This window comes from Coregonus clupeaformis, chromosome 6 (genome assembly GCF_020615455.1).
Source record: "Coregonus clupeaformis isolate EN_2021a chromosome 6, ASM2061545v1, whole genome shotgun sequence".
Taxonomy (NCBI): domain Eukaryota; kingdom Metazoa; phylum Chordata; class Actinopteri; order Salmoniformes; family Salmonidae; genus Coregonus; species Coregonus clupeaformis.
In genome coordinates this window covers 13,247,315-13,274,485 of record NC_059197.1, presented here as the reverse complement: position 1 = coordinate 13,274,485, position 27,171 = coordinate 13,247,315, and the positions used below count along the sequence as shown (strand labels likewise).

The 27,171-nt window shown below is 47.2% G+C and overlaps 1 protein-coding gene across 1 annotated transcript in view; it reads right to left on the bottom strand.

Annotated features, from left to right (window-relative positions):
• The window catches only part of LOC121567684 (rho guanine nucleotide exchange factor TIAM1), a 169,982-nt gene extending 144,721 nt beyond the window's left edge, over positions 1-25,261 (bottom strand). The window contains exon 1 of the mRNA XM_041877898.2: positions 25,144-25,261. The gene's annotated coding sequence lies outside the window, so the exon portion shown is untranslated. The remainder of the gene's footprint in view (positions 1-25,143) is intronic.
• Between the last annotated feature and the right edge of the window lie 1,910 nt (positions 25,262-27,171).

Here is a 27,171-nt window from a genome sequence, read left to right as displayed (position 1 = left end):
CCACCACCACCACCACTCCTCCCATCACCACCACCACCACCACTCCTCCCATCACCACCACCACTCCTCCCCCCATCACCACCACCACTCCCCCCATCACCATCACCACCACCACCACCACTCCTCCCATCACCACCACCACCACCACTCCTCCCATCACCACCACCACTCCCCCATCACACCACTCCCCCATCACCACCACCACCACTCCTCCCATCACCACCACCACCACTACTCCCATCACCACCACCACCACCACTCCTCCCATCACCACCACCACTCCTCCCATCACCACCACCACCACTCCTCCCATCACCACCACCACCACTACTCCCATCACCACCACCACCACCACTCCTCCCATCACCACCACCACTCCTCCCATCACCACCACCACCACCACTCCTCCCATCACCACCACCACTCCTCCCATCACCACCACCACCACCACTCCTCCCATCACCACCACCACTCCTCCCATCACCACCACCACCACCACTCCTCCCATCACCACCACCACCACTCCTCCCATCACCACCACCACCACTCCTCCCATCACCACCACCACTCCTCCCATCACCACCACCACCACTCCCCCCATCACCACCACCACTACTCCCATCACCACCACCACCACCACTCCTCCCATCACCACCACCACCACCACTCCTCCCATCACCACCACCACTCCTCCCCCATCACCACCACCACTCCCCCCATCACCATCACCACCACCACCACCACTCCTCCCATCACCACCACCACCACCACTCCTCCCATCACCACCACCACTCCCCCCATCACCACCACCACTCCCCCATCACCACCACCACCACTCCTCCCATCACCACCACCACCACTACTCCCATCACCACCACCACCACCACTCCTCCCATCACCACCACCACTCCTCCCATCACCACCACCACCACTCCTCCCATCACCACCACCACCACTACTCCCATCACCACCACCACCACCACTCCTCCCATCACCACCACCACTCCTCCCATCACCACCACCACCACTCCTCCTCCCATCACCACCACCACCACCACTACTCCCATCACCACCACCACCACCACTCCTCCCATCACCACCATCACTCCTCCCACCACCACCACCACCACTACTCCCATCACCACCACCACCACCACTCCTCCCACCACCACCACCACTCCTCCCATCACCACCACCACCACTCCTCCCATCACCACCACCACTCCTCCCATCACCACCACCACCACTCCTCCCATCACCACCATCACTCCTCCCACCACCACCACCACCACTCCTCCCATCACCACCATCACTCCTCCCACCACCACCACCACCACTCCTCCCATCACCACCACCACTCCTCCCATCACCACCACCACCACTCCTCCCATCACCACCATCACTCCTCCCACCACCACCACCACCACTCCTCCCATCACCACCACCACCACTCCTCCCATCACCACCACCACTCCTCCCATCACCACCACCACCACCACTCCTCCCATCACCACCACCACCACTCCTCCCATCACCACCACCACTCCTCCCATCACCACCACCACCACTCCTCCCATCACCACCACCACCACTCCTCCCATCACCACCACCACTCCCCCCATCACCACCACCACCACCACTCCCCCCATCACCACCACCACCACTACTCCCATCACCACCACCACCACCACCACCACTCCCCCCATCACCACCACCACCACTACTCCCATCACCACCACCACCACCACTCCTCCCATCACCACCACCACCACCACTCCTCCCATCACCACCACCACCACTCCTCCCATCACCACCACCACCACTCCTCCCATCACCACCACCACCACTACTCCCATCACCACCACCACCACCACCACCACTCCCCCCATCACCACCACCACCACTACTCCCATCACCACCACCACCACCACTCCTCCCATCACCACCACCACCACCACTCCTCCCATCACCACCACCACTCCTCCCATCACCACCACCACCACTCCTCCCATCACCACCACCACTCCTCCCATCACCACCACCACTCCTCCCATCACCACCACCACCACCACTACTCCCATCACCACCACCACCACCACTCCTCCCATCACCACCATCACTCCTCCCACCACCACCACCACCACTCCTCCCATCACCACCACCACCACTCCTCCCATCACCACCACCACTCCTCCCATCACCACCACCACCACCACTCCTCCCATCACCACCACCACTCCTCCCATCACCACCACCACTCCTCCCATCACCACCACCACCACCACTCCTCCCATCACCACCACCACCACTCCTCCCATCACCACCACCACTCCTCCCATCACCACCACCACTCCTCCCATCACCACCACCACTCCTCCCATCACCACCACCACCACTCCTCCCATCACCACCACCACTCCTCCCATCACCACCACCACCACTCCTCCCATCACCACCACCACCACTCCTCCCATCACCACCACCACCACTCCTCCCATCACCACCACCACTCCCCCCATCACCACCACCACCACCACTCCCCCCATCACCACCACCACCACCACTACTCCCATCACCACCACCACCACCACTCCTCCCATCACCACCACCACCACTCCTCCCATCACCACCACCACTCCTCCCATCACCACCACCACTCCTCCCATCACCACCACCAGTTCTTTGTCATTACAACGTAGCAGGTGGCTGCTGAATGGCTGCCTTGCTTCTTTCTCCCAGTGAATAGAGAGCAATACAACAGGTTGCTGTTCCCTGTTGTTGTTACCAGAAACACAGTAGTATTACAGGTAAAAAAGACCCGGCGTAGCGTTACAACATCCTCGGCTGGTTGGCTAACCGGCTCAGCTAACCCCCCTCTCCAAAAGACCCGGCGTAGCGTTACAACATCCTCGGCTGGTTGGCTAACCGGCTCAGCTAACCCCCCTCTCCAAATGCAGTGGAGACCCGTGACATCACATGACCCACAGGCATGCGCAGGCAGGGGGCTTGGCTCGCATCAACAGACTAGTCAGTCCGTCATCACCAGACTAGTCAGTCCGTCATCACCAGACTAGTCAGTCCGTCATCACCAGACTAGTCAGTCCGTCATCAACAGACTAGTCAGTCCGTCATCAACAGACTAGTCAGTCCGTCATCAACAGACTAGTCAGTCCGTCATCAACAGACTAGTCAGTCCGTCATCAACAGACTAGTCAGTCCGTCATCAACAGACTAGTCAGTCCGTCATCAACAGACTAGTCAGTCCGTCATCAACAGACTAGTCAGTCCATCATCACCAGACTAGTCAGGCCGTCATCAACAGACTAGTCAGTCCGTCATCAACAGACTAGTCAGTCCATCATCAATGGCTGCATAGTAAAAGTGGACATTTTAATTGTTTATTTCACTTTTGTTTATTACCTATTCCATTTGCTTTGGCAACGTAAACATGTTTCCCATGCCAATAAAGCCCTTAAATTGAATTGAATTGAGAGGGGGGGAGAGAGAGAGAGAGAGAGAGAGAGTGTGTAATTGAATTGAAATTGAATTGAAATTGAATTGAATTGAGAGAGAGAGAGAAGAGAGAGAGAGAGCGGGGAGAGAGAAGAGAGAGAGACATGAAAACAACACTAGACACTATGGAACACAAAGCCTTCACTATCTCATCCTGGAATATACAAGGTCTGAGGTCATCTGCCTTTGGTCTAAAGAGCTGGAACCCAGACTTCATCAAAGAAATTGGAAATACAGACATTGTCATCCTACAAGAAACAACAAATTCAATCCCTTTTAGACAACTTCCTGGACAAAACGTTCCACTGTAATAGTGAAGGTGTAAACTTGGCAGTAGAAAGCCTAAACAGTATATTTGACCATTTAACTTCTCTATCAAATCAAAAAATGTCAAGCAGACAACCTAAGAAAATTAACAACAATGACAAATGGTTTGATGAAGAATGCAAAAACCTAAGAAAGAAATTGAGAACCTATCCAACCAAAAACATAGAGACCCAGAAAACCTGAGTCTACGCCTTCACAATGGTGAATCACTAACACAATACAGAAATACACTACGGAAAAAGAAGGAACAGCACGTCAGAAATCAGCTCAACATAACTGAAGAATCCATAGACTCTAACCACTTCTGGGAAAATTGGAAAACGCTAAACGAACAACAACATGAAGAGTTATCCATCCAAAACGGAGATGTGTGGATAAACCACTACACTTTTTGGCTCTATAACAAAGAACAAACAGCAAAAACATATACATGATCAAATACAAATCGACATACCAATTAGGATCTGGCAAAAAATACTTCAATCAGTTATAGAACCCATTGCCCTTTATGGTTGTGAGGTCTGGGGTCCGCTCACCAACCAGGAATTCTCTAAAAATGGGACAAACACCAAATTGAGACTCTGCATACAGAATTCTGCAAAAATATCCTCCGGTTACAACGTAAAACACCAAATAATGCATGCAGAGCAGAATTAGGCCGATACCCGCTAATTATCAAAATCCAGAAAAGAGCCGTTAAATTCTCCAACCACCTAAAAGGAAGCGATTCCCAAACCTTCCATAACAAAGCCATCACCTACAGAGAGATGAACCTGGAGAAGAGTCCCCTAAGCAAGCTGGTCCTGGGGCTCTGTTCACAAACACAAACAGATCCCACAGAGCCCCAGGAAAGCAACACAATTAGACCCTACCAAATCATGAGAAAACAAAAAGATAATTACTTGACACATTGGAAAGAATTAACAAAACATTGAGCAAACTAGAATGCTATTTGGCTCTAAACAGAGAGTACACAGTGGCAGAATACCTGACCACTGTGACTGACCCAAAATTAAGGAAAGCTTTGACTATGTACAGACTCAGTGAGCATAGCCTTGCTATTGAGAAAGGCCGCCGTAGGCAGACATGGCTCTCAAGAGAAGACAGGCTATGTGCACACTGCCCACAAAATGAGGTGGAAACTGAGCTGCACTTCCTAACCTCCTGCCAAATATATGACCATATTAGAGACACATATTTCCCTCAGATTACACAGACCCACAAAGAATTAGAAAACAAATCCAATTTTGATAAACTCCCCTATCTATTAGGTGAAATACCACAGTGTGCCATCACAGCAGCAAGATTTGTGACCTGTTGCCACAAGAAAAGGGCAACCAGTGAAGAACAAACACCATTGTAAACACAACCCATATTTATGTTTATTTATTTTCTCCCTTTTTTACTTTAACTATTTGCACAACGTTACAACACTGTATGTAGACATAAGGACATGTCTTTATTATTTTGGAACTTGTGTAATACTTACTGTTCACTTGTTATTGTTTATTTCACTTTTGCTTATCCATTTCACTTGCTTTGGCAATGTAAACATATGTTTCCCATGCCAATAAAGCCCCTTAAATTGAAAAGAGAGAGAGCGAGGTGGTGTTTTCAGAATGTGGTGTGTGTCTCCAATTTGGGCCGTTCCGCTCCAAAATAGAACTGTGAAAGAAAGAAAGGGCTGAAGCATTGTTGTCATAGCACCGGCGATGTCCTCAGGCTGCTGCCTTGTCAGAGATGATGGCTGAAAACAACCCTTTCAACCTAGCCATCTCTCTCTCTCTCTCTCTCTCTCTCTCTCTCATCAAATCAAATCAATGATGAAGAAGATACAGTTGAAGTCGGAAGTTTAAATACGCCTTAGCCAAATACATTTAAACTCAGTTTTTCCACAATTCCTGACATTTAATCCTAGTAAAAATTCCCTGTCTTAGGTCAGTTAGGATCACCACTTTATTTTAAGAATGTGAAATGTCAGAATAATAGTAGAGAGAATGATTTCAGCATTTACAGTGGGGGAAGAAAGTATTTAGTCAGCCACCAATTGTGCAAGTTCTCCCACTTAAAAAGATGAGAGAGGCCTGTAATTTTCATCATAGGTACATGTCAACTATGACAGACAAATTGAGAAGAAAAAAAAACAGAAAATCACATTGTAGGATTTTTAATGAATTTATTTGCAAATTATGGTGGAAAATAAGTATTTGGTCACCTACAAACAAGCAAGATTTCTGGCTCTCACAGACCTGTAACTTCTTCTTTAAGAGGCTCCTCTGTCCTCCACTCGTTACCTGTATTAATGACACCTGTTTGAACTTGTTATCAGTATAAAAAACACCTGTCCACAACCTCAAACAGTCACACTCCAAACTCCACTATGGCCAAGACCAAAGAGCTGTCAAAGGACACCAGAAACAAAATTGTAGACCTGCACCAGGCTGGGAAGACTGAATCTGCAATAGGTAAGCAGCTTGGTTTGAAGAAATCAACTGTGGGAGCAATTATTAGGAAATGGAAGACATAAAAGACCACTGATTATCTCCCTCGATCTGGGGCTCCACGCAAGAACTCACCCCGTGGGGTCAAAATGATCACAAGAACGGTGAGCAAAAATCCCAGAACCACACGGGGGGACCTAGTGAATGACCTGCAGAGAGCTGGGACCAAAGTAACAAAGCCTACCATCAGTAACACACTACGCCGCCAGGGACTCAAATCCTGCAGTGCAAGACGTGTCCCCCTGCTTAAGCCAGTACATGTCTAGGCCCGTCTGAAGTTTGCTAGAGTGCATTTGGATGATCCAGAAGAGGATTGGGAGAATGTCCCAAAATAGAACTTTTTGGTAAAAACTCAACTCGTCGTGTTTGGAGGACAAAGAATGCTGAGTTGCATCCAAAGAACACCATACCTACTGTGAAGCATGGGGGTGGAAACATCATGCTTTGGGGCTGTTTTTCTGCAAAGGGACCAGGACGACTGATCCGTGTAAAGGAAAGAATGAATGGGGCCATGTATCGTGAGATTTTGAGTGAAAACCTCCTTCCATCAGCAAGGGCATTGAAGATGAAACGTGGCTGGGTCTTTCAGCATGACAATGATCCCAAACACACCGCCCGGGCAACGAAGGAGTGGCTTCGTAAGAAGCATTTCAAGGTCCTGGAGTGGCCTAGCCAGTCTCCAGATCTCAACCCCATAGAAAATCTTTGGAGGGAGTTGAAAGTCCGTGTTGCCCAGCGACAGCCCCAAAACATCACTGCTCTAGAGGAGATCTGCATGGAGGAATGGGCCAAAATACCAGCAACAGTGTGTGAAAACCTTGTGAAGACTTACAGAAAACGTTTGACCTGTGTCATTGCCAACAAAGGGCATATAACAAAGTATTGAGAAACTTTTGTTATTGACCAAATACTTATTTTCCACCATACTTTGCAAATAAATTCATTAAAAATCCTACAATGTGATTTTCTGGATTTTTTTCTCTCATTTTGTCTGTCATAGTTGACGTGTACCTATGATGAAAATTACAGGCCTCTCTCATCTTTTTAAGTGGGAGAACTTGCACAATTGGTGGCTGACTAAATACTTTTCTTCCCCACTGTATTTATTTCATCACATTCCCAGTGAGTCAGAAGTTTACATACACTCAATTAGTATTTGGTAGCATTGCATTTAAAATGTTTAACTTGGGTCAAACGTTTCGGGTAGCCTTCCACAAGTTTCCCACAATAAGTTGGGTGAATTTTGGCCCATTCCTCCTGACAGAGCTGGTGTAACTGAGTCAGGTTTGTAGGCCTCCTTGCTCGCACACACTTTTTCAGTTCTGCCCACAATTTTTCTATAGGATTGAGGTCAGGGCTCTGTGATGGCCACTCCAATACCTTGACTTTGTTGTCCTTAAGCCATTTTGCCACAACTTTGTAAGTATGCTTGGGGTCATTGTCCATTTGGAAAACCCATTTCCGACCAAGCTTTAACTTCCTGACTGATGTCTTGAGATGTTGCTTCAATATATCCACATAATTTTCCTTCCTCATGATGCCATCTATTTTGTGAAGTGCACCAGTCCCTCCTGCAGCAAAGCACCCCCACAGCATGATCATGCCACCCCCGTGCTTCACGGTTGGGATGGTGTTCTTCGGCTTGCAAGCAACCCCCTTTTTCCTCCAAACATAGCGATGGTCATTATGGCCAAACAGTTCTATTTTTGTTTCATCAGATCAGAGGACATTTCTCCAAAAAGTACGATCTTTGTCCCCATGTGCAGTTGCAAACCATAGTCTGGCATTTTTATGGCGGTTTTGGAGCAGTGGCTTCTTCCTTGCTGAGCGGCCTTTCAGGCTATGTCGATATAGGACTCGTTTTACTGTGGATATAGATACTTTTGTACCTGTTTCCTCCAGCATCTTCACAAGGTCCTTTGCTGTTGTTCTGGGATTGATTTGCACTTTTCGCACCAAAGTACGTTCATCTCTAGGAGACAGAGCGCGTCTCCTTCCTGAGCGGTATGACGGCTGCGTGGTCCCATGGTGTTTATACTTGCGTACTATTGTTTGTACAGATGAACGTGGTACCTTCAGGCGTTTGGAAATTTCTCCCAAGGATGAACCAGACTTGTGGAGGTCTACAATTTTTTTTCTGAGGTCTTGGCTGATTTCTTTTGATTTTCCCATGATGTCAAGCAAAGAGGCACTGAGTTTGAAGGTAGGCCTTGAAATACATCCACAGGTACACCTCCAATTGACTCAAATGATGTAAATTAGCCTATCGGAAGCTTCTAAAGCCATGACATCATTTTCTGGAATTTTCCAAGCTGTTTAAAGGCACAGTCAACTTAGTGTATGTAAACTTCTGACCCACTGGAATTGTGATACAGTGAATTCTAAGTGAAATAATCTATCTGTAAACAGTTGGAAAAATGACTTGTGTCGTGCACAAAGCAGATGTCCTAACCGACTTGCCAAAACTATAGTTTGTTAACAAGACATTTGTGGAGTGGTTGAAAAACTAGTTTTAATGACTCCATCCTAAGTGTACGTAAACTTCCGACTTCAACTGTAGATAGTAGGAAAAATAATAATAAAAATGAGTATTGACATTAAAGTAAGACTTTAAGTAAGACATTAAAGTAAGACATTAATGAGGACAATAATGAAATAGTGAGAAAGACACACACACAAACAAACACACAGGGAGAGAGATATAGTCCTGCCTCTATCCACTGTCATCACCACTTCTAACGTTAAAGCAACACAAGCCTCACATCAAACTCTCTAAATCTCTGTAAGAACATGGAAGTCCCAGTGTGTGTGTGTGTGTGTTTGTAACATAGTAAAATGGGGGTCACTTTCCCCTGGCAAGCATCCGAGCGGATCATCTCAACACGAACATACTGAGAGTAAAGTACATTTTCTCAAATAAAGAGAAAAAACATTCTGTCTGTCTACAACTGAGTATTGATTCACACAGCAGTGAACAATGACATTGTCTGCGCCCCAAAAAATAAAATAAAAATATATGTATTGTCACATACATAGGTGCAGTGAAATGTGTTGTTTTACAGGGTCAGCATTGTAGTATAGAGCCCCTGGAGAAAATTATGGGTTAAGTGCCTTGCTCAAGGGTACAGACAGAATTTTCACCTTGTCGCCTCGGGTATTCAAACCAGCGACCTTTTGATTACTGGCCCAACGCTCTAACCACTAGGCTACCTGCTGCCCTGGTGTAGAGACCAGCAGGTTACTGGCCCAACGCTCTAACCACTAGGCTACCTGCTGCCCTAGTGTAGAGACCAGCAGGTTACTGGCCCAACGCTCTAACCGCTAGGCTACCTGCTGCCCTGGTGTAGAGACCAGCAGGTTACTGGCCCAACGCTCTAACCGCTAGGCTACCTGCTGCCCTGGTTTAGAGACCAGCAGGTTACTGGCCCAACGCTCTAACCGCTAGGCTACCTGCTGCCCTGGTGTAGAGACCAGCAGGTTACTGGCCCAACGCTCTAACCACTAGGCTACCTGCTGCCCTAGTGTAGAGACCAGCAGGTTACTGGCCCAACGCTCTAACCACTAGGCTACCTGCTGCCCTGGTTTAGAGACCAGCAGGTTACTGGCCCAACGATCTAACCGCTAGGCTACCTGCTGCCCTGGTGTAGAGACCAGCAGGTTACTGGCCCAACGCTCTAACCACTAGGCTACCTGCTGCCCTGGTGTAGAGACCAGCAGGTTACTGTCCCAACGCTCTAACCACTAGGCTACCTGCTGCCCTGGTTTAGAGACCAGCAGGTTACTGTCCCAACACTCTAACCACTAGGCTACCTGCTGCCCTGGTGTAGAGACCAGCAGGTTACTGGCCCAACGCTCTAACCACTAGGCTACCTGCTGCCCTGGTGTAGAGACCAGCAGGTTACTGGCCCAACGCTCTAACCAGCTAGGCTACCTGCTGCCCTGGTTTAGAGACCAGCAGGTTACTGGCCCAACGCTCTAACCACTAGGCTACCTGCTGCCCTGGTTTAGAGACCAGCAGGTTACTGGCCCAACGCTCTAACCGCTAGGCTACCTGCTGCCCTGGTGTAGAGACCAGCAGGTTACTGGCCCAACGCTCTAACCGCTAGGCTACCTGCTGCCCTGGTGTAGAGACCAGCAGGTTACTGGCCCAACGCTCTAACCGCTAGGCTACCTGCTGCCCTGGTGTAGAGACCAGCAGGTTACTGGCCCAACGCTCTAACCGCTAGGCTACCTGCTGCCCTGGTTTAGAGACCAGCAGGTTACTGGCCCAACGCTCTAACCACTAGGCTACCTGCTGCCCTGGTTTAGAGACCAGCAGGTTACTGGCCCAACGCTCTAACCACTAGGCTACCTGCTGCCCTGGTTTAGAGACCAGCAGGTTACTGGCCCAACGCTCTAACCACTAGGCTACCTGCTGCCCTGGTGTAGAGACCAGCAGGTTACTGGCCCAACGCTCTAACCACTAGGCTACCTGCTGCCCTGGTTTAGAGACCAGCAGGTTACTGGCCCAACGCTCTAACCACTAGGCTACCTGCTGCCCTGGTGTAGAGACCAGCAGGTTACTGGCCCAACGCTCTAACCGCTAGGCTACCTGCTGCCCTGGTTTAGAGACCAGCAGGTTACTGGCCCAACGCTCTAACCACTAGGCTACCTGCTGCCCTGGTTTAGAGACCAGCAGGTTACTGGCCCAACGCTCTAACCACTAGGCTACCTGCTGCCCTGGTTTAGAGACCAGCAGGTTACTGGCCCAACGCTCTAACCACTAGGCTACCTGCTGCCCTGGTGTAGAGACCAGCAGGTTACTGGCCCAACGCTCTAACCACTAGGCTACCTGCTGCCCTGGTTTAGAGACCAGCAGGTTACTGGCCCAACGCTCTAACCACTAGGCTACCTGCTGCCCTGGTGTAGAGACCAGCAGGTTACTGGCCCAACGCTCTAACCACTAGGCTACCTGCTGCCCTGGTGTAGAGACCAGCAGGTTACTGGCCCAACGCTCTAACCACTAGGCTACCTGCTGCCCTGGTTTAGAGACCAGCAGGTTACTGTCCCAACACTCTAACCACTAGGCTACCTGCTACCCTGGTTTAGAGACCAGCAGGTTACTGGCCCAACGCTCTAACCACTAGGCTACCTGCTGCCCTGGTGTAGAGACCAGCAGGTTACTGGCCCAACGCTCTAACCACTAGGCTACCTGCTGACCTGGTTTAGAGACCAGCAGGTTACTGGCCCAACGCTCTAACCACTAGGCTACCTGCTGCCCTGGTTTAGAGACCAGCAGGTTACTGGCCCAACGCTCTAACCACTAGGCTACCTGCTGCCCTGGTGTAGAGACCAGCAGGTTACTGGCCCAACGCTCTAACCACTAGGCTACCTGCTGCCCTGGTTTAGAGACCAGCAGGTTACTGGCCCAACGCTCTAACCACTAGGCTACCTGCTGCCCTGGTGTAGAGACCAGCAGGTTACTGGCCCAACGCTCTAACCGCTAGGCTACCTGCTGCCCTGGTTTAGAGACCAGCAGGTTACTGGCCCAACGCTCTAACCACTAGGCTACCTGCTGCCCTGGTGTAGAGACCAGCAGGTTACTGGCCCAACGCTCTAACCACTAGGCTACCTGCTGCCCTGGTTTAGAGACCAGCAGGTTACTGGCCCAACGCTCTAACCACTAGGCTACCTGCTGCCCTGGTGTAGAGACCAGCAGGTTACTGGCCCAACGCTCTAACCACTAGGCTACCTGCTGCCCTAGTGTAGAGACCAGCAGGTTACTGTCCCAACGCTCTAACCGCTAGGCTACCTGCTGCCCTGGTGTAGAGACCAGCAGGTTACTGGCCCAACGCTCTAACCGCTAGGCTACCTGCTGCCCTGGTGTAGAGACCAGCAGGTTACTGGCCCAACGCTCTAACCACTAGGCTACCTGCTGCCCTAGTGTAGAGACCAGCAGGTTACTGGCCCAACTCTCTAACCGCTAGGCTACCTGCTGCCCTAGTGTAGAGACCAGCAGGTTACTGGCCCAACGCTCTAACCGCTAGGCTACCTGCTGCCCTGGTGTAGAGACCAGCAGGTTACTGGCCCAACGCTCTAACCGCTAGGCTACCTGCTGCCCTAGTGTAGAGACCAGCAGGTTACTGGCCCAACGCTCTAACCGCTAGGCTACCTGCTGCCCTGGTTTAGAGACCAGCAGGTTACTGGCCCAACGCTCTAACCGCTAGGCTACCTGCTGCCCTGGTTTAGAGACCAGCAGGTTACTGGCCCAACGCTCTAACCACTAGGCTACCTGCTGCCCTGGTGTAGAGACCAGCAGGTTACTGGCCCAACGCTCTAACCACTAGGCTACCTGCTGCCCTGGTTTAGAGACCAGCAGGTTACTGGCCCAACGCTCTAACTGCTAGGCTACCTGCTGCCCCTATTTAGTGCACTAGCTCTGGTCCAAAGTAGTGCACTATATAGGGAATATGGTGCAATTTAGGATGCAGATATTGATAATGGTGTTTCCATCTGCTGACAGACCGAGGCAGGACAACAAAGGAGACGAGAGCTGACTGAAATGTTAGAGCATTATTAGTATCGCAATGGATATGAACGTTCTGTCAGACACAACAGGGGAAACACGGGCCCACTCCCTCTACGGTCAGAGAGAAACATGGGCCCACTCCCTCTACGGTCAGAGAGAAACACGGGCCCACTCCCTCTACGGTCAGAGAGAAACACGGGCCCACTCCCTCTACGGTCAGAGAGAAACATGGGCCCACTCCCTCTACGGTCAGAGAGAAACATGGGCCCACTCCCTCTACGGTCAGAGAGAAACATGGGCCCACTCCCTCTACTGTCAGAGAGAAACACGGGCCCACTCCCTCTACGGTCAGAGAGAAACACGGGCCCACTCCCTCTACGGTCAGAGAGAAACATGGGCCCACTCCCTCTACTGTCAGAGAGAAACATGGGCCCACTCCCTCTACGGTCAGAGAGAAACACGGGCCCACTCCCTCCCTCTACTGTCAGAGAGAAACACGGGCCCACTCCCTCTACGGTCAGAGAGAAACATGGGCCCACTCCCTCCCTCTACGGTCAGAGAGAAACATGGGCCCACTCCCTCCCTCTACGGTCAGAGAGAAACACGGGCCCACTCCCTCTACGGTCAGAGAGAAACATGGGCCCACTCCCTCTACGGTCAGAGAGAAACATGGGCCCACTCCCTCTACGGTCAGAGAGAAACATGGGCCCACTCCCTCCCTCTACTGTCAGAGAGAAACACGGGCCCACTCCCTCCCTCTACGGTCAGAGAGAAACATGGGCCCACTCCCTCCCTCTACTGTCAGAGAGAAACACGGGCCCACTCCCTCCCTCTACGGTCAGAGAGAAACATGGGCTCACTCCCTCCCTCTACGGTCAGAGAGAAACATGGGCCCACTCCCTCTACGGTCAGAGAGAAACATGGGCCCACTCCCTCTACGGTCAGAGAGAAACATGGGCCCACTCCCTCTACGGTCAGAGAGAAACATGGGCCCACTCCCTCTACGGTCAGAGAGAAACATGGGCCCACTCCCTCCCTCTACGGTCAGAGAGAAACATGGGCCCACTCCCTCTACGGTCAGAGAGAAACACGGGCCCACTCCCTCTACGGTCAGAGAGAAACATGGGCCCACTCCCTCTACGGTCAGAGAGAAACATGGGCCCACTCCCTCTACGGTCAGAGAGAAACATGGGCCCACTCCCTCCCTCTACTGTCAGAGAGAAACACGGGCCCACTCCCTCCCTCTACTGTCAGAGAGAAACATGGGCCCACTCCCTCCCTCTACGGTCAGAGAGAAACATGGGCCCACTCCCTCCCTCTACTGTCAGAGAGAAACATGGGCCCACTCCCTCCCTCTACGGTCAGAGAGAAACATGGGCCCACTCCCTCTACGGTCAGAGAGAAACATGGGCCCACTCCCTCTACTGTCAGAGAGAAACACGGGCCCACTCCCTCTACGGTCAGAGAGAAACATGGGCCCACTCCCTCCCTCTACGGTCAGAGAGAAACACGGGCCCACTCCCTCTACGGTCAGAGAGAAACATGGGCCCACTCCCTCCCTCTACGGTCAGAGAGAAACACGGGCCCACTCCCTCCCTCTACGGTCAGAGAGAAACACGGGCCCACTCCCTCCCTCTACGGTCAGAGAGAAACATGGGCCCACTCCCTCTACGGTCAGAGAGAAACATGGGCCCACTCCCTCCCTCTACGGTCAGAGAGAAACATGGGCCCACTCCCTCCCTCTACTGTCAGAGAGAAACATGGGCCCACTCCCTCTACGGTCAGAGAGAAACATGGGCCCACTCCCTCCCTCTACGGTCAGAGAGAAACATGGGCCCACTCCCTCCCTCTACGGTCAGAGAGAAACATGGGCCCACTCCCTCCCTCTACTGTCAGAGAGAAACATGGGCCCACTCCCTCCCTCTACGGTCAGAGAGAAACATGGGCCCACTCCCTCCCTCTACTGTCAGAGAGAAACATGGGCCCACTCCCTCTACGGTCAGAGAGAAACATGGGCCCACTCCATCCTCTCCTAGTTCCTCTGTGACAAGACATTACAACATTATGGTAGATAAACAAGGGGGGGCTATAGATCCTCTGTGACAAGACATTACAACATTACAACATTATGGTAGATAAACAGGGGGGGCTATAGATCCTCTGTGACAAGACATTACAACATTATGGTAGAGACACAGGGGGGGCTATAGATCCTCTGTGACAAGACATTACAACATTATGGTAGAGACACAGGGGGGGCTATAGATCCTCTGTGACAAGACATTACAACATTATGGTAGATAAACAGGGGGGGCTATAGATCCTCTGTGACAAGACATTACAACATTATGGTAGAGACACAGGGGGGGCTATAGATCCTCTGTGACAAGACATTACAACATTATGGTAGATAAACAGGGGGGGCTATAGATCCTCTGTGACAAGACATTACAACATTATGGTAGATAAACAGGGGGGGCTATAGATCCTCTGTGACAAGACATTACAACATTACAACATTATGGTAGATAAACAGGGGGGGCTATAGATCCTCTGTGACAAGACATTACAACATTATGGTAGAGACACAGGGGGCTATAGATCCTCTGTGACAAGACATTACAACATTATGGTAGAGAAACAGGGGGGCTATAGATCCTCTGTGACAAGACATTACAACATTATGGTAGAGAAACAGGGGGGCTATAGATCCTCTGTGACAAGACATTACAACATTATGGTAGAGAAACAGGGGGGGCTATAGATCCTCTGTGACAAGACATTACAACATTATGGTAGATAAACAGGGGGGGCTATAGATCCTCTGTGACAAGACATTACAACATTATGGTAGATAAACAGGGGGGGCTATAGATCCTCTGTGACAAGACATTACAACATTATGGTAGAGACACAGGGGGGGCTATAGATCCTCTGTGACAAGACATTACAACATTATGGTAGAGACACAGGGGGGGCTATAGATCCTCTGTGACAAGACATTACAACATTATGGTAGAGACACAGGGGGGGCTATAGATCCTCTGTGACAAGACATTACAACATTATGGTAGAGACACAGGGGGGGCTATAGATCCTCTGTGACAAGACATTACAACATTATGGTAGAGACACAGGCCCTCATCCTCTATCCATCCATGGGTCTGTGCTGCCAGGCTACTAGAGACCTCACTCTCTCTCTCTGTACACATAACCTGACTAAAGCTAATGTACCTTCTGTGACTAACGATTTAATCAACTCACTTCTTCTTCTCCTTCTGCTTGGTCCAGCGTAGAGAAGCAGCAACAGAGTAGAAGCCCCCCCCCGTTCCTTTGATCTAAGGAATCTCTTGTTCTGCGACGGAGGGAGGGAGGGAGAGATTATAATTCTCACAAGACAACTTTGGCAATCAGCCTGAGTAGAATTAGCCTGTCTGTTTAGAACGCGTCAACATGACTGTCTGGGGCTGGGTCCCAAATAGTACCCTATTCCCCCATATAGCACGCCCAATGGGCCCTGCTTAAAAGTAGTCTACAGACTAGAGAACTATCCATGAGGATAATAGGCAAATATTGCTATGAAATATTGAATGAAAGGAAAAATAGGGTATCTTGTAGGAGCAGATACTTAAAAAAGGGCTTCCTTAACTAACGTCAAAACTACAAATGGGGGCTGACTGATGTTAATTATTGAAATAACTGAGAATCCCCTGCAGTGTGTGTGTGTGTGTGTGTGTGTGTTGGTAAGTTGGGAGTCGATTGATTGTGCGTAGATAGATTGATGCATTTAGCCTTGTCCATGATACTAAACCAGTGTTGATTTGGTATTGCAGTTTTTAGGCCTATTGAACGCATCGTTGCAGTGCCTACAATACCAACCGTCCCTCCATAGTGGAACGGCAGTCCCAGAACATCTGCCGTTGCAGTGCCTACAATACCAACCGTCCCTCCATAGTAGAACGGCAGTCCCAGAACATCTGCTACACAAAGCTTATCTTCAACATTTACATTGCAACTTATATCCAAGTGAGTGCTGGCCTTTTTTTTTTAAACTTTTTTCACATTTCAAATGTAAAAAGATTACATGCTATTATTTTTTGCTTTATACTGATTTTATAAAACAGTCAACAAAATAAATGCAGCCTTCCAGTGAATGGACTGCACAGGCTGGCTGGTGTACAGTGCAAACAGAGCCACAACAACATGTGCGTTCCAAAAGGCACCCTATCGCTTTTTTTAGTGCACTACTTTGGACCAGGGCCCATAGCAACGCTGCAGCTGGACAGAACAGAACAAAACACTCGGCAACAACACTAAACCATTTACCACGCTCCACTTTGCAAATGAAATGAACAAGCAGTTATGTGAACGTGGGATAAAATATGAATTGTTCACACAGAGTACTTTTTAAGGATCTAAAATATGCACATTTCAAGCAATCATCTGTGTTTGGGTACTATATGCTTTTACACAAGAAAATAACAAAACCTCAGTTTGTGTACCAGACAAGTCCATAGGTGTACTAAAAAGCCAACAAATGATCAGAAGGACTTGCAGACAACGTTCTTCTCTGTGTGGTTCAAATGAAAGATCCTGAGCTGCCTCCAGTAGTTAGTCTACATCTGATGGTAGCTGGAGAGGGGCTGTCTCAAACCCTATTCCCTACATAGTGCACTACTTTTGACCAGCGCCCTATGGGTCCTCGAGTACCCCCCCAACAGCACACATTTTTGTCGCAGCTACGAACAAAAAAAACAAAAAAAACACCTGATTCAACTTGTCAAGGGCTTGATGATTAGTCCGGGCCACAACAACAATATGTACTGTTGGGGGGTTCTGAAGGACCGGAGATGGGGAAACACTGCTGTTGAGAATAGTATGATACTCATGGTAAAGAGACCATTCCAATAGAGGCATGTGAGCGAGATAAATCTTTATTTCCCAAAATTATTTATTGGGTGAAAAGCCTAAAGTGTGCAGTTTTGGCAGCCAAATGTGTCTCCTCCTGCCACAACCTGAGGGACAGCCAGTGAAAAGTGCAATGTAATGTCAATAATATTTCCCATGTAGTTTAGTTTTGTCTTTCATACCATGTCATGTGGCTTCTCAGTCAGGTTGAGACTGGTCGACTACTATTGCTTTAATGTATTGTTATTCTCATTAATATTGTTGTTGTAGTTGCTGTTAATGGTAATCCCATTTCCACTACTACTATTATTATTATTGCTGTTGGTCCCACCATTTTTGTTATATCTATACTTTGACAATGTAAGTAATTTAACTTGCCATGTCAATAAATTATATTGAATTGAATTGAATGAGAGAGAAAGAGAGACACACACAGAGACTAGAACATACACCTTTACTATGGATTATTCAATGTGATTGAAGAATCCATAGAATCAAGTAGCTTCTGGGAAAATTGGAACACACTAAACAAACAACATGAAGTGCTATCTATTCAAAAGTTTGGACACAACTACTCATTCAAGGTTTTTTTTTTTTTTTCTATTTTCTACATTGTGGAATAATAGTGAAGACATCAAAACTATTAAATAACACATATGGAATCATGTAGTAACCAAAAAAGTGTTAAACACATTTTATTTTAGATTATTCAAAGTAGCCACCCTTTGCCTTGATGACAGCTTTGCACACTTTGCATTCTCTCAACCAGCTTCACCTGGAATGCTTTTCCAACAGTCTTGAAGGAGTTCCCACATATGCTGAGCACTTGTTGGCTGCTTTTCCTTCACTCTGCGGGGTCCAACTAATCCTAAACCATCTCAATTGGGTTGAGGTCGGGTGATTGTGGAGGCCAGGTCATCTGATGCAGCACTCCATCACTCTCCTTGGTCAAATAGCCCTTACACAGCCTGGAGGTTTGTTTTGGCTCATTGTCCTGTTGAAAAACAAATGATAGTCCCACTAAGCGCAAACCAGATGGGATGGCGTATCGCTGTGGAATGCTGTGGTAGCCATGCTGGTTAAGTGTGCCTTGAATTCTAAATATATCACAGACAGTGTCACCAGCAAAGCACCCCCACACCATCACACCTCCTCCTCCATGCTTCACGGGTGGGAACCACATGCGGAGATCATCCATTCACCTACTCTGCGTCTCACAAAGACACGGCGGTTGGAACCAAAAATCTCACATTTGGACTCATCAGACCAAAAGGACAGATTTCCACCGGTCTAATGACCATTGCTCATGTTTCGTGGCCCTAGCAAGTCTCTTCTTTTTATTGGTGTCCTTTAGTAGTGGTTTCTTTGCAGCAATTCGACCATGAAGGCCTGATTCACGCAGTCTCCTCTGAACAGTTGATGTTGAGATGTGTGTTACTTGAACTGAGGCTGGTAACTCTAATGAACGTATCCTCTGCAGCAGAGGTAACTCTGGGTCTTCCTTTCCTGTGGCGGTCCTCATGAGAGCCAGTTTCATCATTGCGCTTGATGGTTTTTGCGACTGCACTTGAAGAAACTTTCAAAGTTCTTTAATTTTTCCGGATTGACTGACCTTCATGTCTTAAAGTAATGATGGACTGTCGTTTCTCTTTGCTTATTTGAGCTGTTCTTGCCATAATATGGACTTGGTCTTTTACCAAATTGGGCTATCTTCTGTAGACCAACCCTACCTTGTCACAACACAGCTGATTGGCTAAAATTCATTAAGAAGGAAATAAATTCCACAAATTAACTTATAACAAGGCACACCTGTTAATTGAAATGCATTCCAGGTGACTACCTCATGAAGCTGGTTGAGAGAATGCCAAGCGTGTGCAAAGCTGTCATCAAGGCAAAGGGTGGCTACTTTGAAGAATCTGTTTACACTTTTTTGGTTACTACATGATTCCATGTGTTATTTTATTGTTTTGATGTCTTCACTATTATTCTACAATGTAGACAATAGTAAAAATAAAGAAAACCCCTTGAATGAGTAGGTGTGTCCAAACTTTTGACTGGTACTGTACATGACCAAATACCAATCTTAGAATCAACTATTAAAAAGAGTCCCAGAACCCACTGGATTCTACAATTACATTGAATGAACTACAGGACAAAATACAAACCCTCCAACCCAAAAAGGCCTGTGGTGTTGATAGTATCCTAAATGAAATGATAAAAATATACAGACCACAAATTCAAGTCGGCTATACTCAAACTTTTCTATATTATCCTCAGCTCTGGCATCTTCCCAATATTTGGGACCAAGGTCTGATCAACCAAATCCACAAAAGTGGAGACAAATTTGACCCCAATAATTACCGCAGAACCTGTGTCAACAGTAACCTCGGGAAAATCCTCTGCAGTATCATCAACAGCAGACTCCAACATTTCCTCAGTGAAAACAATGTCCTGAGCAAATGTCAAATTGGCTTCTTACCAAATTACCGTACGACAGACCATATTATTCACCCCAACTGACAAACAAAAAAGTATTCTCATGCTTTGATTTCAAAAACACTTTTGACTCAATTTGTGACCCGTTTCAAGAAACTCTGCGTATGTCGCACTTCACAGGAGAGGCATTTGAACGTTTAAAAAAATAATAATCAAAATACTTTTTTTTGGCAGAAATGCCTTCTGGAACATGTGAACGTGCATGTGTCTTAATAACAAACTTGTAAATAATAATTTAAAAAAATAATAACGAGCCTAGTTGCTTAGTTACTGCTCTCAACGTTGCTGCCATGAAGTTAATAGCGCTATCGACAAAGCTCAGTGGGAAAACGTTGTGATGGACTACTTTCTGGAGGATGATCGTGCCATGCTGACTCTCTCTGACTCTGAAAACGAATCAGACAATAAGGAAATCCCTGATTTAGGTAAAAACATTTTCATTGAACCAGACTTTGTAGATTCTTCTGATGACAATGGTGGGAAAGAAACGGTGTCGTTGTCACAGAAGAAGTTGACCAAGTTTTGAAATCAGTGGAATGCTCGGTGGAAGCAGAGATGATTGCCAAATGCGGAGAGAGTCCAAAAAGAGAACACCTGTCTCCGGGTCACAGATGGAGAAGCGTTCATTTACATTTACATTTTAGTCATTTAGCAGACGCTCTTATCCAGAGCGACTTACAGTTAGTGAATACATTATTATTATTTTTTATTATTTTTTTATACTGGCCCCCCGTGGGAATTTAACCCACAACCCTGGCGTTGCAAACGCCATGCTCTATCAACTGAGCTACATCCCTGCCGGCCATTCCCTCCCCTACCCTGGACGACGCTGGGCCAATTGTGTGCCGCCCATGAGTCTCCCGGTCGCGGCCGGCTGCGACAGAGCCTGGATTCAAACCAGGATCTCTAGTGGCACAGTTAGCACTGCGATGCAGTGCCTTAGACCACTGCGCCACTCAGGAGTCATCCATGTATACGGGTATATTTTCAGATATTATACGTTTCTCGTTTTGTCAGAAAGTCGTTTTCATTGCAAGTTAAAGCGTACTAGCTAACGTTACGTGTATGATCTGCGTAAGAGCTCTAGAAAGAGGCCTGAGTTCCCGAGTTGGAATTCCAAGTTCACATCAATTTTTCCCAGTCGAAGTTCCCAGTTGTTTTGAACGCGCCATTAGATTTGGGATTATGGTTCATTATTTAGCTAGCTAGATGTCTAAACAAAAGACTCCACTATGCAAGTAACCATTTCACTGTACCTTTTACACCTTCTGTATACTGTGCATGTGACAAATAAACTTTGATTTTATTTGATATAGTGTGTGTTTACCAGAGACGGTAATGTGGAGAACAACATGACCTGCACCAAAGTCAGATTAGGATATAGGCCAAGGACTAGATAAAGTTAATTTTCACCACTTTTAGTCTTGAAATCTTTGGTTGTTTACTACACATGTGAATCCTTAAAGAGACGGTGGCGCTAAGGCTTAAGAGGGTGGGAACGATGCTGAATGGGTGTAGATAAAGAAGAGCTCTCCAGTAGGTGGACCAAAACATTCACAGGCCATTTTCTCAAAAGTGAGGTTACAAGTTCATCAACTTTCAAAGCAGAATGACTTTCCCATTGTTCCTCAACTGCAGTGTATGATATACCATTTTCTAGCTCTGAGTCTCTACTTTTATCCAATGTAAAAAACAAAATTTCAAATTTTGCTACATAGGACCGAATCCAGGTGGTGGGTCACATTTGGCATGAGGTCCTGCTGTATAAACTGATGGAAAGCGGTGTTTGGGAGGAAAACCTATGATATTATAAAATCAATGTACAGAATTTAAGAGTGCACCAAACCTGCCAAATGTAAGACCATATAATAGACACAGCCAGTATTTCCCTCAGATTACACAAACCCACAAAGAATTCAAACACAAATCAAATTCTTACAAAACTCCTGTATCTGTTAGGCAAAATACCAGTGTCCAATCCCAACAGCAGAATTTGTGACCTGCTGCCACAAGAAAAGGTCAACCAGTGGGGTCAGAAACACCAATGTAAATATAACCTAAATACAGTGGGGGAAAAAAGTATTTAGTCAGCCACCAATTGTGCAAGTTCTCCCACTTAAAAATATGAGAGAGGCCTGTAATTTTCATCATAGGTACACATCAACTATGACAGACAAAATGAGAAAAACAAATCCAGAAAATCACATTGTAGGATTTTTTATGAATTTATTTGCAAATTAAGTATTTGGTCAATAACTAAAGTTTCTCAATACTTTGTTATATACCCTTTGTTGGCAATGACACAGGTCAAATGTTTTCTGTAAGTCTTCACAAGGTTTTCACACACTGTTGCTGGTATTTTGGCCCATTCCTCCATGCAGATCTCCTCTAGAGCAGTGATGTTTTGGGGCTGTCGCTGGGCAACACGGACTTTCAACTCCCTCCAAAGATTTTCTATGGGGTTGAGATCTGGAGACTGGCTAGGCCACTCCAGGACCTTGAAATGCTTCTTACGAAGCCACTCCTTCGTTGCCCGGGCGGTGTGTTTGGGATCATTGTCATGCTGAAAGACCCAGCCACGTTTCATCTTCAATGCCCTTGCTGATGGAAGGAGGTTTTCACTCAAAATCTCACGATACATGGCCCCATTCATTCTTTCCTTTACACGGATCAGTCGTCCTGGTCCCTTTGCAGAAAAACAGCCCCAAAGCATGATGTTTCCACCCCCATGCTTCACAGTAGGTATGGTGTTCTTTGGATGCAACTCAGCATTCTTTGTCCTCCAAACACGACGAGTTGAGTTTTTACCAAAAAGTTATATTTTGGTTTCATCTGACATTCTCCCAATCCTCTTCTGGATCTTCCAAATGCACTCTAGCAAACTTCAGACATGTACTGGCTTAAGCAGGGGGACACGTCTGGCACTGCAGGATTTGAGTCCCTGGCGGCGTAGTGTGTTATTGATGGTAGGCTTTGTTACTTTGGTCCCAGCTCTCTGCAGGTCATTCACTAGGTCCCCCCGTGTGGTTCTGGGATTTTTGCTCACCGTTCTTGTGATCATTTTGACCCCACGGGGTGAGATCTTGCGTGGAGCCCCAGATTGAGGGAGATTATCAGTGGTCTTGTATGTCTTCCATTTCCTAATAATTGCTCCCACAGTTGATTTCTTCAAACCAAGCTGCTTACCTATTGCAGATTCAGTCTTCCCAGCCTGGTGCAGGTCTACAATTTTGTTTCTGGTGTCCTTTGACAGCTCTTTGGTCTTGGCCATAGTGGAGTTTGGAGTGTGACTGTTTGAGGTTGTGGACAGGTGTCTTTTATACTGATAACAAGTTCAAACAGGTGCCATTAATACAGGTAACGAGTGAAGGACAGAGGAGCCTCTTAAAGAAGAAGTTACAGGTCTGTGAGAGCCAGAAATCTTGCTTGTTTGTAGGTGACCAAATACTTATTTTCCACCATAATTTGCAAATAAATTCATTAAAAATCCTACAATGTGATTTTCTGGATTTTCTTTTCTCAATTTGTCTGTCATAGTTGACGTGTACCTATGATGAAAATTACAGGCCTCTCTCATCTTTTTAAGTGGGAGAACTTGCACAATTGGTGGCTGACTAAATACTTTTTTCCCCCCACTGTATAACCTACACAGCTTCTGTCTCAAATGGCACCTTATTCCATACTTAGTGCATTACTGTTGCCCAGACCAACTATGGTAGAGCACGGCGCTTGTAACGCCAGGGTAGTGGGTTCGATCCCCGGGACCACCCCATACGTAAAAAATGTATGCGCACATGACTGTAAGTCGCTTTGGATAAAAGAGATTTCGATAAACAGATAAAAACCCATTTAGCTATACAGACTTAACCATGTCTTATCCACCCAGAGGGATGGAAAGCAACAATGACCAAAGGTTAAATGGTAATGACTAATGCCATTATAGTTGCATGGTGGTGATGATGATGATGATGGTAGTGATGTGCAGAATGTTAGTCCCCAAAACATCAGTCGTAGACAGGACAGACAAGGGTCTGACATTGATACAAATTAAATAAAAATATGCAGGATATTTAATCCCTCCTCATTCTACCACACATGTCATTCTGTGACCATTCATTCAAGAAATAAATATATATATATATATATATATATATATATATATATATATATATATATATATATATATATATATATATATACCACCAGAGTCCTACAGTTTGTTTACAAATACATTGTCAAATCAATACACATCAGTACACACATCTTATTCTACATATATTCTACCGGTTGTATATGTTTTATGTCCTGCATGCATTTGGTTTAATCAATAGCTTACAATAGACTGATGTCAGGTTCGATTAAAAAACCTGTAGCAGGGCAGGCATGTCTGTCTGTCTACTGCTGTCTGTCTGTCAGTGTCACCCTGAACTCCTCCATTCAGTAATGAAGACACACAGACGTTATACTTTTTACCTCTCAAACAGCCACGGGGGGGAGTGACTAGAGTAGACAATATTGTGAAGTAAATTGTTGCCCAATGTAGCCTATTGATCTACAGGCTATATAGGCATCTGTGCCCTTCGTGTGGTGGTGGCAGGGCAATGGGCACATGCATACATCCATTATGAATTGAAAACAAGTGGACATGGCTCATGCAGTCATTTCAGCTTTAATGACTGCAATATGACAACCACCATGCAGCCTACCTGTGCGTTTAGCCTATTCTTCACAAGATACGACAAGAGAAAGGTCTAATGCCTTATTATTGACGCGGTCACCGGATTCAAACTGGTCTCTAGGACCAATGGGGAAGATACCACGGCGTCAAACATCAAGCTAATTTATCCCCACATGAGAAGAAAAAAAAAACACTAGGTTCTAAAAACGTACCTGTCATTACTCTCAGTTGATTATTGTGGTTGCCGTCCAGTGTGTGCGGTGAATCGGACGCGCTCCGTCTGTTCCGCGGCGAGCTCCGTCTGTTCCGCGTCGAGCTCCGTCTGTTGCCGCTACCATGTTGTTTTGACGTCGCGAGGAGAGCTGAGGGGAGGGAGGGGCGCGCGAATGGATGATGAGAGATACACTACATTTTTGCTCGAGACAGTCGGAGTCGGGGAGTCCGGGACACCTCTACATCTGTGAGTTTGTGCAAACTGTGCATTATCAATAAATACACCTAGACTACACCTATGAAATCAAGCACTGACACACACACTTTTTAAAAAATGAGAATATGTTTTCATTTGTTGTTGGATCAAATTTCATTTGTTAAATTTAGCCCAACTAATTCTTCAGACAGTCAATAAACAACTAATAAGGAAAGGGGGATACCTAGTCAGTTGTACAACTGAATGCATTCAACTGAAATATGTCTTCCTCATTTAACCCAACCCCTCTGAATCAGAGAGGTGCGGGGGGCTGCCTTAATTGACATCAACTTCATCAGCTCCTGGGGAACAGTGGGTTAACTGCCTTGCTCAGGGGCAGAAAGACATATTTTTGCCTTGTCAACTTGGGGATTCGATCCAGCAACCTTTCGGTTACTGGCCCAACGCTCCTACCCGCCAGGCTCTCTCACAGAGTTGGATCATCTGTTAGTTTAAAATAATGTCAAATGGGGGCCTTCTGAGTGGCGCAGCAGTCTAAGGTGTTACTACAGACCCGGGTTCGATCCCAGGCTGTGTCACAACCGGCCGTGACCGGGAGTCCCATAGGGCGGCGCACAGTTGGCCCAGCGTCTTCCGGGTTAGGGGAGGGTTTGGCCGGGGGGCTTTACTTGGCTAATCGCGCTCTAGCGACTCCTTGTGGTGGGCCGGGCGCCTGCAGGCTGACTTCGGTTGTCAGTTGGACGGTGTTCCCTCCGACACATTGGTGCAGATGGCTTCTGGGTTAAGCGGGCGGGTGTTAAGAAGTGTGTTTTTTTGCAGGGTCATGTTTCAGAGGACACATGACTCGACCTTCACCTCTCCAGAGCCTGTTGGGAAGTTGCGGGGGGGAGGGGAATATTTAAAAAATATATATATTTGGCCAATCTGTGGAAAAATCTCAATTTCTACAAATATAAAACAGAGAAAATAAAAGCCCATCACCCAGAGGTTTCAGGGAAGTGTCCAAGACAAAGGGAGTTATAACTTCAGAAGATATTAAACTATTTCCACGCCTCCGAGCGGTCGGGTACGCTGTTTGGAGTGTTTATCAGACTGGATTAAAAAAGATAGGTATAATTATGTCCCCTTGGTTTCCTTCCAATGTTAGAAGAGACAATACTAAACGTTGTCTCCACCAGTAATACCCTCAGGCTATAGGGGATCATGAGAAGCAGACTCAGAGAAATGTCAGAGACAAGATTGTATCATGTAGTGTGGAGTCAAGTGGCCGGCTGGTAGCACTGGACTCACTCATGTCAACTGAACAGAGCCCGTTGTTGTGAGGAAAGAATCAGTCACCCTTAACAGGTAAGATATCAAACCAGGCCAGATATCAAACCAGGCCAGATATCAAACCAGGCCAGATAACAAACCAGGCCAGATAACAAACCAGGCCAGATATCAAACCAGGCCAGATATCAAACCAGGCCAGATATCAAACCAGGCCAGATAACAAACCAGGCGTGAATAATATTCATGTTGTGGTCAGATAATATAAACAGATATACAAAATGGACCATCTGGATGAGACAACAGACCATCTGGATGAGACAGACTATCTCTGGATGAGACAACAGACCATCTGGATGAGACAACAGACTATCTATGGATGAGACAACAGACTATCTGGATGAGACAACAGACTATCTGGATGAGACAACAGACTATCTGGATGAGACAACAGACCATCTGGATGAGACAACAGACCATCTATGGATGAGACAACAGACCATCTGGATGAGACAACATACTATCTGGATGAGACAACAGA